Source organism: Myxocyprinus asiaticus, chromosome 47 (assembly GCF_019703515.2).
Source record: "Myxocyprinus asiaticus isolate MX2 ecotype Aquarium Trade chromosome 47, UBuf_Myxa_2, whole genome shotgun sequence".
In the NCBI taxonomy this organism is placed as follows: Eukaryota; Metazoa; Chordata; class Actinopteri; order Cypriniformes; family Catostomidae; genus Myxocyprinus; species Myxocyprinus asiaticus.
In genome coordinates, this window is record NC_059390.1 from 26400977 (window position 1) to 26414606 (window position 13630).

At 45.9% G+C, this 13630-nt stretch overlaps 1 protein-coding gene across 1 annotated transcript in view; it reads left to right on the plus strand.

Annotated features, from left to right (window-relative positions):
- Positions 1 to 13630, plus strand: part of LOC127436996 (proton myo-inositol cotransporter-like) — a 146135-nt gene that overhangs the window by 42008 nt on the left and 90497 nt on the right. The gene's annotated exons all lie outside the window — the stretch shown is intronic.

Here is a 13630-nt window from a genome sequence, read left to right on the forward strand (position 1 = left end):
AAATTGAAGTGAGTTGGTCATCTGAATAATCTTAAAGATTTTGTGAAATTCTGCCTAAATTTTCACATCAAAAACACATCAAAGAAAAAAATAATTTTATTTACAAAAAGATACACAAGAATATCTAACAACAACTACAAAATGGTACTAATATTCTATAGAAAACTATGAGTGGAGAAGAAAAAAAAATGCATAGGATGGATGGAAGATAAACTGCTCTTTCTCTGGTAACTAATAAGGTAAATACTTTATTTCCAGTTAAACAAATAACTCAAAGTTTATTTGCTAGATATTGGACCAACAGGTTATGCAATCTAAAGAATAGTAGATAATTTATAAGCTGATAATATACACAAATGCCAAGGTCTCTGGAAAGAAGTTTGGATAATTATATTTATATTATACTTGATTGAGTGATGAGCTCGATTATAGCGATGTTTATCACAGGTTGTGCTGGGGTGCGCTGCAGTGGGAAAGGAACTGGATTCCATTTTGCCAGCATGGAACATGAAGCATTGAGGAATTCTGATCTCCTGGAGCTCTGGAACACACAGATGCAGGAAAAAGAGATGGTTTGCTTGCAAGAGCTTAACCTTGTTGCTGGTTGTGTCTGTTATTGTCTCTCTGGATGGGAGACTCAGAACCTGTAGTGTTACTGTTACTGGCTCCTGGAGTGGGGATTCAGAACAGGGTGTATCCATTAAAAGGGTACATTTATCCCTTTATCATGAGGAGGAGATTGCAATTTGGCACCTTTCTGTTTCAGTGTTCTGATTGGCTGTCCACATAAGAGGTGGTACACACAGTGTGGCACACCCTACCTTCTCAGTGTGGGATCACAGTTAGAACAGTGTTTTTAAGGTTTTACCTATGCATTGTTAACTTTCCAAACCACTTCCAAAATATAATTGACAATATGCTGATTGCATAGTGTCTAAATATTATGCTGAAATGTTGGATGTTCATAGGTCAACTTCTGTGAATAATGTGTTAATAAAACAACTGCATACCTGCCAATACTCCCGATTTTACCGGGTTTCTCCCATTTTTTAAACCCCCCCCCCCCTCCTGCTATACTCCCAATTTACATTTTCTACCCATAAACTCACAATTTTCCACATCTACACTTTGCTTATGAGAATGTATTTGACATCCAGGTAGCATTGCCACCTGTCCCATAAAATATGGGATCATCCCATTTTTAAATATGAAATTATGCTTCCCGAATCAAATCAATAGCCTACGGGACATGATTTGTCCCATAAGCTGGTCAGATGCTATCACGGTCAAGTCATTCCCGATTGTTAATGTAACACTGATACAAGTTGGGTAAGGCGTGAGTAAGGGATCGTCTGAAAAGTCCACTCATTGTGATGAAACGCGCTAATACTGTGTGGAGGATGTGGTAAGGGACCATCTGAAAAGTCCACACATTGTGCTAAAACTGTGGATTTGTTTTTTTTATTGAAGAACAGAAAGTTCTCCCTATTTTTCACAATCCAATGTTGGCATGTATGCAACTGCAGTTAACACACAAACAGTTATGTGAATTAACTTAGAGTGGATGTGTTGCAGTTTACATCTATTTTAGGTATTCCAAGCATATGTATGGATGAATTTGTCTTTCTTTGTGGCCTCTCTTTGTTTTAGTCAGTTAATTAACATGCTGCATCTGGAGGTTTCTTAGAAATTTGTATGGACATAGGATGGGAGAAAAGATGTGCCAAAGGAGTTTGGCGCTAAGAAATCATCCATGGACCAATGAGAGGTCCCTTCCAATGTGTAGGTGGATCCAGAGCCTTCCTTCTTGCCCAGTAAAAGATGTCTGGCAGTTGTCTGAGCAGCTTTATCTGATGGCTGCTTGGCATTTGTTTGTGTTGGTCCACCACAGTCCAAACAAAATGTAGCAACTTCACTTCACAGTGGCAATTAGATAGGGGCCCAAGAAACCATCTTGTCTGATATTCACTAAAATTATTTTTGTTCCCTCACAATAGGTTGAAGTTCCCTTGCAATATTTTTGTTTTCCATCACAAAACGCTTTGCGTTCCCTCACAATATGCTTTGCGTTGCCTCACAATATGTTTTGTGTTCTTTTACAACAGGTTTGCATTCCCTCAAAATAGTTTTGCGTTCTCTCACAATACATGTTGCGTTTCCTCTCAATAGTTTTGTGTTCCCTCACAAAAGTTTTGCGTTTCCCCAAAAAAGTTTTGTGTTCTGTCGCAATAGTTTGATGATCCATTTTCCTTGCAATAATTTTGCTTACCCTCATAAAACGCTTTGCATTTCCTCACAATAGTTTTGCGTTTCCTCATAGTAGTTTGGTGTTCCCTCACAATAATTTGCATTTCCTCACAACAGTTTTGCATTCCTTTGCAAAGTTTGGTGTTCCCTTACAGTATACTTTGAATTCCCTCACAACATGTTTTGCCTTCCCTCACCATACATTTTGTGTTGAATCGCACAGTAACCATAATTGTTAACGATGAGATTTAAGATGGTTTCCCAAGGGGAGGACACCACGGAGACCACACCTCGCCCCAAGAGGGGGGGGATATTTAAGTGGAAGAATACATCACATGGTCTTTCCAACCATGTGGAGAGCCTTCAAGGTAGATCCTGCCCAATGGGGGAGGAGTTACTACAACATGGAGACTGGGGCAGAGGGGCTCTGCCCAAGGAAGACGCAGTTTGCCAGCAGGGAAATGAATTAGCGGAAGATATAGATCGCATGGGGTTAGCCTTACAGGGAACCGCCACATGCGGAGCACCTACCCCAGAACCGGGCTCTTAGTTAGCGCGTGTACTGGGCCGGCAGCGAGTCTCTCCGAAAACTCGACTGCCACAGGGCTCGGAGGAAGTCAACCAGGGAACAACTTTTGTGAACACTACTGGGAATTAACAGCGCACATCTTCAGCTCAAAAGGAGGTGGAAGGCGCTATGTGCAAGCGATACACCCGGCCGGCTATCCCGGGCTTATCTGATTGTGTTGCATGCCACTACCTGGGAAGAAACCGGTTCCACCCGGAGGTTGTAGAACCTTGCAAAGGTGTTGGGTGTTGCCCAGCCCGCTGCTCTGCAAATGTCTGTTAGAGAGGCACCTCTGGCCAAGGCCCAAGACCACGGGTAGAATGGGCTCGTAGCCCTACCGGGGGCGGCATGTTTTGGGCGAGATATGCCATAGTTATGGCGTCAATGAGCCAGTGGGCGATCCTCTGCTTGGAGACAGCGCTTCCTTTCCGCTGTGCACCAACGCAGACAAAGAGCTGCTCAGAGACTCTAAAGCTCTGCGTGCGATCCAAATAGATGCATAAAGCACGCACTGGACACAGCAACGACAGGGCTGGGTCTGCCTCCTCCTGGGGCAGCGCTTGCAGGTTCACCACCTGGTCCCTAAAAGGAGTGGTGGGAACCTTGGGCACATAGCCTGGTCGGGGTCTCAGGATCATGTGAGAATAGCCCAGACCGAACTCCAGGCACATTTCGCTGACAGAGAACGCTTGCAGGTCACCTACCCTCTTGATGGAAGTGAGCGCAGTCAGGAGGGCAGTCTTCAAGGAGAGTGCCTTAAGCTCGGCTGACTGCAAAGCTCAAAGGGGGCTCTCTGTAGACCCTGAAAAACTACAGAGGTCCGATGAGGGAACGAGGCACGGCCTGGAGGGATTCAACCTCCTGGCGCCTCTTAGGAACCTGATGATCAGATCATGCTTCCCTAAGGACTTACCGTCGACTGCGTCGTGGTGTGCTGCTATGGCAGCAACGTACACCTTCAAGGTGGAAGGGGACAGCCTCCCTTCCAACCTCTCTTGCAGGAAGGAAAGCACTGATCTGACTGCGCATCTCTGGGGGTCTTCCCGACGGGAAGAACACCACTTAGCAAACAGACGCCACTTAAAGGCATACGGGCGCCTCGTAGAGGGAGCCCTAGCCTGAGTGAACGTGTCTACCATCACAGGTGGGAGACAGCTTAGGTCTTCCACGTCCCGTCCAGGGGTCAGACATGGAGATTCCAGAGGTCTGGGCGCGGGTGCCGGATGGTGCCCCTTCCCTGAGAAAGAAGGTCCTTCCTCAGGGGAATCACGGGGGAAGCTGTCGCGAGGAGCGTGAGGTCCGAGCACCACGTCTGGGCGGGCCAGTAGGGTGCTTACCAGGACGACCTTCTCCTCATCCTCCCTGACCTTGCACAGAGTCTGTGCAAGCAGGCTCACTGGGGGAAAACGCATATTTGCAAATGCCAGGGGACCAGCTGTGTGCCAGCACGTCTATGCCGAGGAAGGCCTCGGTCAGGGCGTACCAGAGCGGGCAGTGGGGAGGATTCTTGGGAGGCGAACAGGTGCACCTGTGCCTGTCAAATCGACTCCAAATCAGCTGGACAACCTGAAGGTGGAGTCTCCACTCTCCCTTGAGGGTAACCTGTTGTGACGGTGCTTCCACCGAAGTGTTGAGGTTGCCCGGGATGCGAGTGGCTTGCAGCGACTTGAGGTGCTGCTGACTCCGTTGGAGGAGACGGTGGGCGAGTTGTGACATACAGCGGAAGCGCAGACCGCCTTGGCAGTTGACATATGCTACCACTGCCGTGCTGTCTGTCTGAACTAGCACGTGCTTGCCCTGGATCAATGGCCAGAACCTCCGCAGGGCGAGCAGAATTGTGCCAACGCAGTTGATGTGCCAACGCAGCCGCGGACCCGTCCAGAGGCTGGCGGCTGCGTGCACATTACCAACAGCACCCCAGCTCGTTTTGGAGGCGTCTGTCATGACCACGACGCACCTGGAGACCAGTTCTAGGGGAACACCTGCTCATAGAAATGAGAGGTCGGTCCAAGGGCTGAAAAGACAGTGACAGACTGACGTAATGGCCACGTGGTGTGTCCCGTGGCGCCATGCCTGTCTCGGGACTCGAGTCTGGAGCCAGTGCTGAAGCGGCCTCATACGCATCAACCCGAGCGGGGTGGCCACCGCCGAGGATGCCATATGCCCCAGGAGCCTCTGAAAATGTTTCAGTGAAACCGCTGTTTTCTGTTTGAACGCCTTCAAACAGGCCAGCACCGACTGGGTGCGCTCGTTCGTAAGGTTCGCCGTCAAGGAGACTGAGTCCAACTCCAAACCAAGAAAAGAGATGCTCTGAACCGGGAGGAGCTTGCTCTTTTCCCAGTTGACCCGAAGCCCTAGTCGGCTGAGGTGTGAGAGCACCAGGTCCCTGTGTGCGCATAACACGTCTCGAGAGTGAGCTAAGATTAGCCAGTCGTCGAGATAGTTGAGAATGCGAATGCCCACCTCCCTTTACGGGGCAAGGGCAGCCTCTGCGATCTTTGTAAAGACGCGAGGAGACAGGGACAGGCCGAAAGGAAGGACTTGTACTGATACGCCTGACCCTCGAACGCGAAACGCAGGAAGGGTCTGTGTCGAGGAAGGATCGAGACGTGAAAGTACGCATCCTTCGGGTCTACCGCCGTGAACTAATCTTGATGCCGGACGCTTGCTAGAATGCGTCTTTGCGTCAGCATCTTGAACGGGAGTCTGTGTAAAGCCCAGTTCAGTACTCGCAGGTCCAAGATTGGCCGCAACCCACCGCCTTTTTTCAGTACAATGAAGTAGGGGCTGTAAAAACCTTTCTTCATCTCGGCTGGAGGGACAGGTTCTATCGCGTCCTTCCGTAGGAGGGTAGCGATCTCCGCGCAAGGTAGCAGCGTTTTCGTCTTTCACCAAGGTGAAGTGGACACCTCTGAACCTGGGAGGATGCCCGGCAAAGTGAATTGCGCAGCCGAGTCAGATGGTCCGGACCAGCCCTCGTGACGGACTGGAAGGCGCAAGCCATGCGTCCAAGTTCCGCGCAAGGGGGACCAAAGGGACAACGTCATCGGATGTACCGGCAGGTGGGGTCTCGCAGCGGGGCGGAGCTCGAGGTGCCACACCACGTCGTGGCCGTGCCGAGTCCGAGGACATCGAAGCACTTACCTGGCTCCTTGTGACCACCCCCGGAACAGCCTGGGACGGGGGAGGAAGAGGCCTGTCCTCGTGACCCATGGAGACTGTCACATCGGGGGCTGTCACATTTGTGCCACAGCTGGGCGCTCAGGGCGGGATACCGCCGCTGGAGCGCCAACCTGCCAAATGGAGTGTTGGACGGTGGTCGTGATGCCAGCCGTACACACCGGATACGTGACCCAGGGAACAAGGAAACCACTCTTGCTGAGCTCTTGAGTACTGCAGCCACTTGGGCATGCAGCGCAATTAAATGCAAAAGGTAACAAAAAGATGAAGATCTGCTTACCAGCTCCAGAGCAGCGGGTTTCATTGTCCCTGGGTCGCCCATCTCAAGGGTGCTTTGAAGCCTTTCAGGGGTTCTGGGCAGCCGCGAGACGGGTGGCTTCTGCTTCCTGCGGTGGGCTCCACGCCGGGGCCAGGCCAAAGGGGCGGGCTGCGGCGGAGCCGGTGCAGTCACCGTAGGGGGACACCCTTGGCGATGAGTAGATGGGGTGCGGGATCTTGAGCCGCGCCGGGGCAGGATATGCCGGCTAGCATCCATCTACTGCTCTACCATCGAGAACTGCTGGGCAAAGTCCTCAACGGTGTCGCTGAATAGGCCCGCCTGGGAAATGGGGGCAGCAAGGAATTGTGTCTTGTCGGCCTCACCCATCTCGACCAAGTTGAGCCAAAGGTGGCACTCCTGGACCACTAGTGTGGCCATCGTCCGCCCGAGAGACCGCGCCGTGACCTCCGTCGCTCGGAGAGCGAGGTCAGTTGCCAAGCGCAGTTCCTGCATCAATCCCGGGGAGGAACTACCCTCGTGCAATTCCTTTAGCGCCATGGCGGACTTGCAGGAGAGCCATGGCGTGCAGGGCAGAGGCGGCTTGTCCAGCGGCACTGTAGGCCTTGGCCGTCAGAGACAACGTAAACCTACAGGCCTTGGATGGGGGCTTTGGGCACCTGCACCAGGTAGCGGCACTCTGCGGGCATAGGTGCACTGCGAGCGCCTTTATCCACCATCGAGGGTAGTGAGAGCGGGGAAGCTGAAAAGATCGGGACCGGGCAGTAAAAAGTGCCTCCCGCGACCTTGTCAGCTCTTCATGCACTTCCGGGAAGAAAGGAACGGGGTGGGGCGTGGCTTTGAGAGGCGCCGCGAGCCCAGGAACCAATCACCGAGCCGCGAGGGTTCAGGGAAGAGCGGTGAAATCCACTCTAACCGACGCTCGCGGCTGCCCGGGAAAGCATGTCGTCATCTCCGCGTCAGCCTGTGACTGGGTGATCGACCCCGAAGGGAGGAGCCCAGCTGAGGCTTCCGACTGGACGAGCCCGCTCTCCGATGCTGCGCTCGAGAGCTCATCACTTTCGCTGGCTCCGAATAAGAGGTCGAACTCGCCGTGAGACGAGCCGGCGGACTCACCCGGAAGCCCGATCGGGGCAGACGAGCGTGCTGGGGAATGGGAGGTCCGCGGGGGGATACCCGGCGGAGGCGGTCCCATTGGGGTCCCCAAATCGCCCCCAGTGCTAGCCGCGCTGGCCTCAAACCCGTGGGTAAAAGGACCGAGGCGGGAGCCTCTGGGGTGGCTTGCTTTCTTACGAAGGCGAGCCGCGACCGCAACATTGCCATGGACATATTCTCGCAATGAGAACATGACCATCCACGAACGCTGTCTCCGCGTGAGCAGTGCCCAGACAAGAAAGACAGTGATCGTGACCGTTAGAAGGCAAGAGATAGCGAGCACAACCAGGAATAACACACAATCAGAAAAGCATCTTTAAAAAGACGCGTCTTTAAAAAGATGTTCCGTGTGCGCTCTTTTAGAGAAATATATACTCTTTTAGAGGGGAAAAATGCTCTTTCAGAAAATATACTCTCTGGTTTTTCTGCCGAAGCGCCCAGGGGCATTCTCTGCAGTGCACCAGTGCAGAGGAGGGAGAAGCCACTGAAATGCGCCATCAGATCCAGCAGAGGTGAATGAACAGTAGTATTCAGCTCAGTGAGCATGACCGTTCGGCTCCGAAGAGAAAATCTGAATGAGTGGTTGCATAACAGCTCCTTTTATACCCGTATGTTCGGGGGAGTGGCATGCAAATACCACTCACCAATTTTCATTGGCCTTTTATCAAAGACCAGAGGTGTCTCGGGCTCCCAAGAGTGACCCCTAGTGTCACTACATCGACACCAACGTAGAGTGAGTGACAGATAGGGAACCAAAACTATTTAAATAAAAATCTTTATCATTCTACAAAAAAAAAAAAAAACATGGTAACTAAAGTAATGGTAACACCATGGTTAATTAATGGTACAAGTATGGTTTTTAAAACCATGGTTTCCACCAAAAAAAAAAAAAGAAACAAAAAAAAAAAAAATGCCCTAACGAAAATGTACCATTGTTTCACTGTAGTAAACCTGCAGTTACCATGTAACCATTTTTCTGTGGTAAGAACCGTGGTTTTAAAAATCTTGGTACATATACCACAAATTAATCATGATATTACAATAGTGAAAAAAACCATCAATCATATATTTATTTTTTTTTTACATAAAAACACATTTCGTTTTATTACAGCCATGTTAATAATTTCAGTGGACAATCTGTGGGTGGTCCATAGGCTTGCTGTCTGGCATTAATGTCCTTTAAACCTGTTTAGGGGTCATTGTCTTTTGATCTCTATCATTGCTCTGTATTTATTTTTTTCAGGACTGCTGTTTACTCCTTGTTACAGTGGGTGCGCATGTGTGTACAGTATATGTCTGTTTTCCAATTGCTAACATTCAATCTGTTCCCAAACCTAGTGAGCTGCCTTGCCTCTTCTGTCTTTATAGGCAGCTGCCTTCTAAGACTGCATCCTAACTGAGGTAAAACCTCATAAGTGACTGATGTGAAACACTCTATAAAGGCAGCAAATCAGTGTGCCTCACAAATAGCTTTCCCGATATGAACTGCACAGAACAGGAGACTCAATAATAGATACCAGTAGAATTTGCTGTATGTTGCAAAGCAATGGCGTACTTTAACGAGTATGAAAATACACAGCACACAAAAATATTGGGTAGAATAGTCCAGTGTTTAATTCGATTTAACTATTTTTAATAATACTTTTCAGTTTCTTTTACAATATTTTTGCACCAAGCTCATCATGCTCATCATGGGCTTGCCTCCTCCATGAGGCATACATACTATGCCACTGTAGAATTTGGACAGAACACGGTTTCTGAGAAGACAGCAAAATGTTCTTGCCTACCTTTCTGATACAGGCTTTGCGTCTGAACAACCACATCTTAAATGCTATCTATATAGACAGCTCACTAGTTTTTGGAACAGAGCTTGTCATGTTTATGTGTTTTGTTCTTGTTTTCATGTCTTTAATTTTCAAGTTTAGTTCCTGTTCTGGTCATGTCATTTCCTGTTCCCTCATGTGACCTTGTCATATGTTTCCCCTGTTCATGTGTCTTGTTTTCATTGGTTCATTGTTTGATAACTTTGTTATTAGTCTTGTCTTTTCATTGGTTAAAGTTAATTTAGTCTTGTTATCTTGTTTATAGTTTAGTCTTGTAATTGGTTGTCTTGTTTACCTGTTACCCATGTCCTTGTATTTAAGCCCTCATGTTTGCCATTGTCTAGTGTCAGGTATTGTGTATGTAACTTTGTATCTTTTGAAGTCAAGCCAAGTTTAAGTCAAGTCATGGTTTGTTTATGTTAAGTCTAGTCAAGTTGTTTTTGTTTTGTTCACGTTTGTAGTCAAGGTTTTTGGATATCACGTTTGGAAATAAACTACACTTGGGTTCATCACTTCACCATCTCTTCGTCTGCCTGTTTCCAGCATCGTTACAGAGCTATTGACTTCAGAGTTATCACTTGTTGTGACAGATGATTGTAATGAAGCTGAATGTAATCGATCAGTGCTCACATCAAAGGTGCCCTTGTTTGATGTCTTCATCAGAGGATATGAAATCAGGTTCCTAATGTCAATGTGAAGCAGTCTAACAGAATTCGAGTCTGTAGAAATAGGAAGGAAAATGTAAGTCGTCTTTCAGAATTGAACTTAAACATAAATTAGTTGTTTCTAAATTAAAACTCCCAAATACTGACCGGTTTGGTAACGTTTAATAAAGCTACAATAAGATGATGATAATGTAAAAATCTTCACTCATATACATATAGACAGTTGAAGTCAGAAGTTTACATACTCCTTAGCCAAATGCATTTAAACTCAGTTTTTCACAATTCCTGACATTTAATTGTAGAAAACATTCCCCGTTTTAAGTCAGTTAGGATCACTACTTTTATTTTAAGAATGTTGAATGTCAGAATAATTGTAGAGAGAATGATCCTTTCATCACATTCCCAGTTGGTCAGAAGTTCACATACAGTTTGTTAGTATTTGGTAGCATTGCCTTTAAATTGTTTAACTTGGGTCAAATGTTTTGGGTAGCCTTCCACAAGCTTCTCACAATAAGTTGCTGGAATTTTGGCCCATTCCTCCAGACAGAACTGGTGTAACTGAGTCAGGTTTGTAGGCCTCCTTGCTCACACATGCTTTTTCAGTTCTGCCCACACATTTTCTATCGGATTGAGGTCAGGGCTTTGTGATGACCACTCCAATACCTTGACTTTGTTGCCCTTAAACCATTTTGCCACAACTTTGGAGGTATGCTTGGGGTCAATGTCCATTTGGAAGACCCATTTGCGACCAAGCTTTAACTTCCTGGCTGATGTCTTGAGATTTTGCTTCAATATATCCACATTGTTGGGCCTCATGTGTTCAGATAGAAGACAAAGGCAGGCCTAACAGTCATAAAAACATAACTCAAGCCCCCACCTTCTAAGTCGTAAATTTTACTGATAAAAATCGCACCAAAATCAAACAAAGGGAGTCCAAAACAGACTACAGATCCATGAAGCCTTGCCCTCTAAAGGATCGAGCTCTCAACTCCTATTGGATGAGGCACACCACAGAACGACCCTCAAACATGACATCATCAGGACTTCAAATAATTCTGAAATGCTTCCAAAGTTGCTTCCAGCGACTTAGTTCACCGAATACGGACGTAGCTTTTTGCTGCTCTCCGGTGCAACCTTGTGGCTTAAGGAAGTAATGTCCGACTTGAAATTGTTGCCATACGATCTCCATCTCGCTGGACGAGTTGAGATTACTCTGTGTTCAACCGAACACTCTAACGGATCCGAAGATGAGAGCTGAGCAATTCGCATCTTCATCCGTTGGCCTACAGAAGTGAAGAGATTAAAGATTTCTCTTCCATCTTCAATCAAGTCGACATTTCTGAGTTCTCCGCCAGCCCGCCGAGAATCAACAGCCGTACCGCCCGCCGACAGCGCGAGGAAACGGCCCCCGTCATCACCCGAGCCTCAAGGAACCGGGTCAAAGTTAAAGGATGGAGGAAAACACATTCTACCTGTGTCCTCATGCGATTCAAGTAAGAGGTTTACGTCTGGGCAGAGATAGAATATTATAGCGTGTTATTCTTGTGTGTCAAGGTTTTTGCTTGTACAGTTTACGGACCGCCATGTCCGCTAATTATTAATACTCAGGGTATTAATTATCACGAATTTGTTTTGCTGTATTGTGGTCCAACCAAATTGGACTGTTGTGCATTTTCGCCATCGCGGGTGAGACAGCAACTGAGTTCATCCATTAAAGAGTCAAATAACAAGGGACTTTTACGAGCCCCGCTCGTAAAACCGCGTCTCTGAGTGATGAACACGGCTGCTTTATCTCCAGCTATCGCGAAATCGGCTTTCGGGCTGTCACTTAATCATCTCTCTCTCTCTCTCTCTCACTAACCACACTGACACACACACACACACACTGTCACACACACACCTTATGTGTTATAGAATTATTTTTATTTCCATATCTAATCATATCACTGTTTAGTTTGTAGTTGTAAGTCGGAAGTTTATTGACTGCATTGTATTAATTATTAATTGATATTACTGCATAAACAAACTTTGTTTATATTACAAAGAGAAGTGTTTTGGTTTGTTTTGCATACGCCTGTGTCATGCTGACGGGATGTCAGTGCTCGGATTCAAACCTTCATTCATTGTTTTTTTCCCGAAAATCGATATTCTTCGGATGTCGATTTTCCTAAGAAAACAATCTAATATTGAGACTGTTTTAATATTCGGTTATTAGTCCCTGATTTCAGGGTGGTGCCCCGTCAATGTTAATCCTTATTAATATTCTATTGATTTTTGATAATTGATAATTATCTTTGATTGAATTTGAATGATCAATAAGCTAGTGTTAATTTTAATTAACGTTTCAATTAACGATTATCTTTGATAACTGTTGATTTAAAGGATTAAAAAAGCTAACATTGATTCTCATCAATGTTCTATTGACTTTAATAATTAATAATTATCTTTGATAATTATTAATTATTGCTAATAACCAAACTTGCTCCTAAACGTAACACACTACATTTACTGGTCATTATGGCCAAACAGTTAAATTTTTGTTTCATTAGACCAGAGGACATTTTTCCAAAAAGTAAAATCTTTGTCCCCATGTGCACTTGCAAACTGTAGTCTTGCTTTTTTATGGTGGTTTTGGAGCAGTGGCTTCTTCCTTGCTGAGCAGCCTTTCAGGTTATGTCGATATAGGACTCATTTTTACTGTGGATATAGATACTTGTCTACCTGTTTCCTCCAGCATCTTCCCAAGGTCCTTTGCTATTGTTCTGAGATTTATTTGCACTTTTTGCACTAAACTACGTTCATCTCTAGGAGACAGTATGCGTCTCCTTCCTGAGCTGTATGATGGCTGTGGGGTCCCATGGTGTTTATACTTGTGTACTATAGTTTGTACAGATGAACGTGGTACCTTCAGGCTTTTGGAAATTGCTCCCAATGATGAACCAGACTTGTGGAGGTCCACAATTATTTTTTCTGAGGTCTTGGCTGATTTCTTTTGATTTTCCCATGATGTCAAGCAAAGAGGCACTGAGTTTTAAGGTAGGCCTTAAAATACATCCACAGGTACATCTCCAATTCAATACACCTCCTATCAGAAGCTAATTGGCGAATTGTCTAAAGGCTTGACATCATTTTCTGGAATTTTCCAAGCTGCTTAAAGGCATACACATAGTGTATGTAAACTTCTGACCCACTGAAATTTTGATATTGTCAATTAAAAGTGAAACAGTCTGTCTGTAAACACTTGTTGGAAAAATTACTTGTGTCAAGCACAATGTAGATGTCCTAAAGGACTTAACAAAACTATAGTTTGCTAATATTAAATCTGTGGAGTGGTTAAAAGTTTTAATGACTAAGTGTATGTAAACTTCAACTGTGTATATACACTACCGGTCAAAAGTTTTGAAACACTTATTCTTTATTATAATTTTTTTTTCTTCACATTTTAGAATAATAGTGAAGTCATCAAAACTATGGAATAACATAAATGGAACTATGGGAATTATGTTGTAACTAAAAATCCAAAATAAACAAAAACTGTGTTATATTTTAGCATTTTCAAAGTAGTCACCCTTTGCCTAGAATTTTCAGAAATGTACTCTTGACATTTTCTCAACCAACTTCTTGAGGTATCACCCTGGGATGCTTTTTAAACCGTATTGAAGGAGTTCCCATCTATGTTGGGCACTTATTGGCTGCTTTTCTTTATTATTTGGTC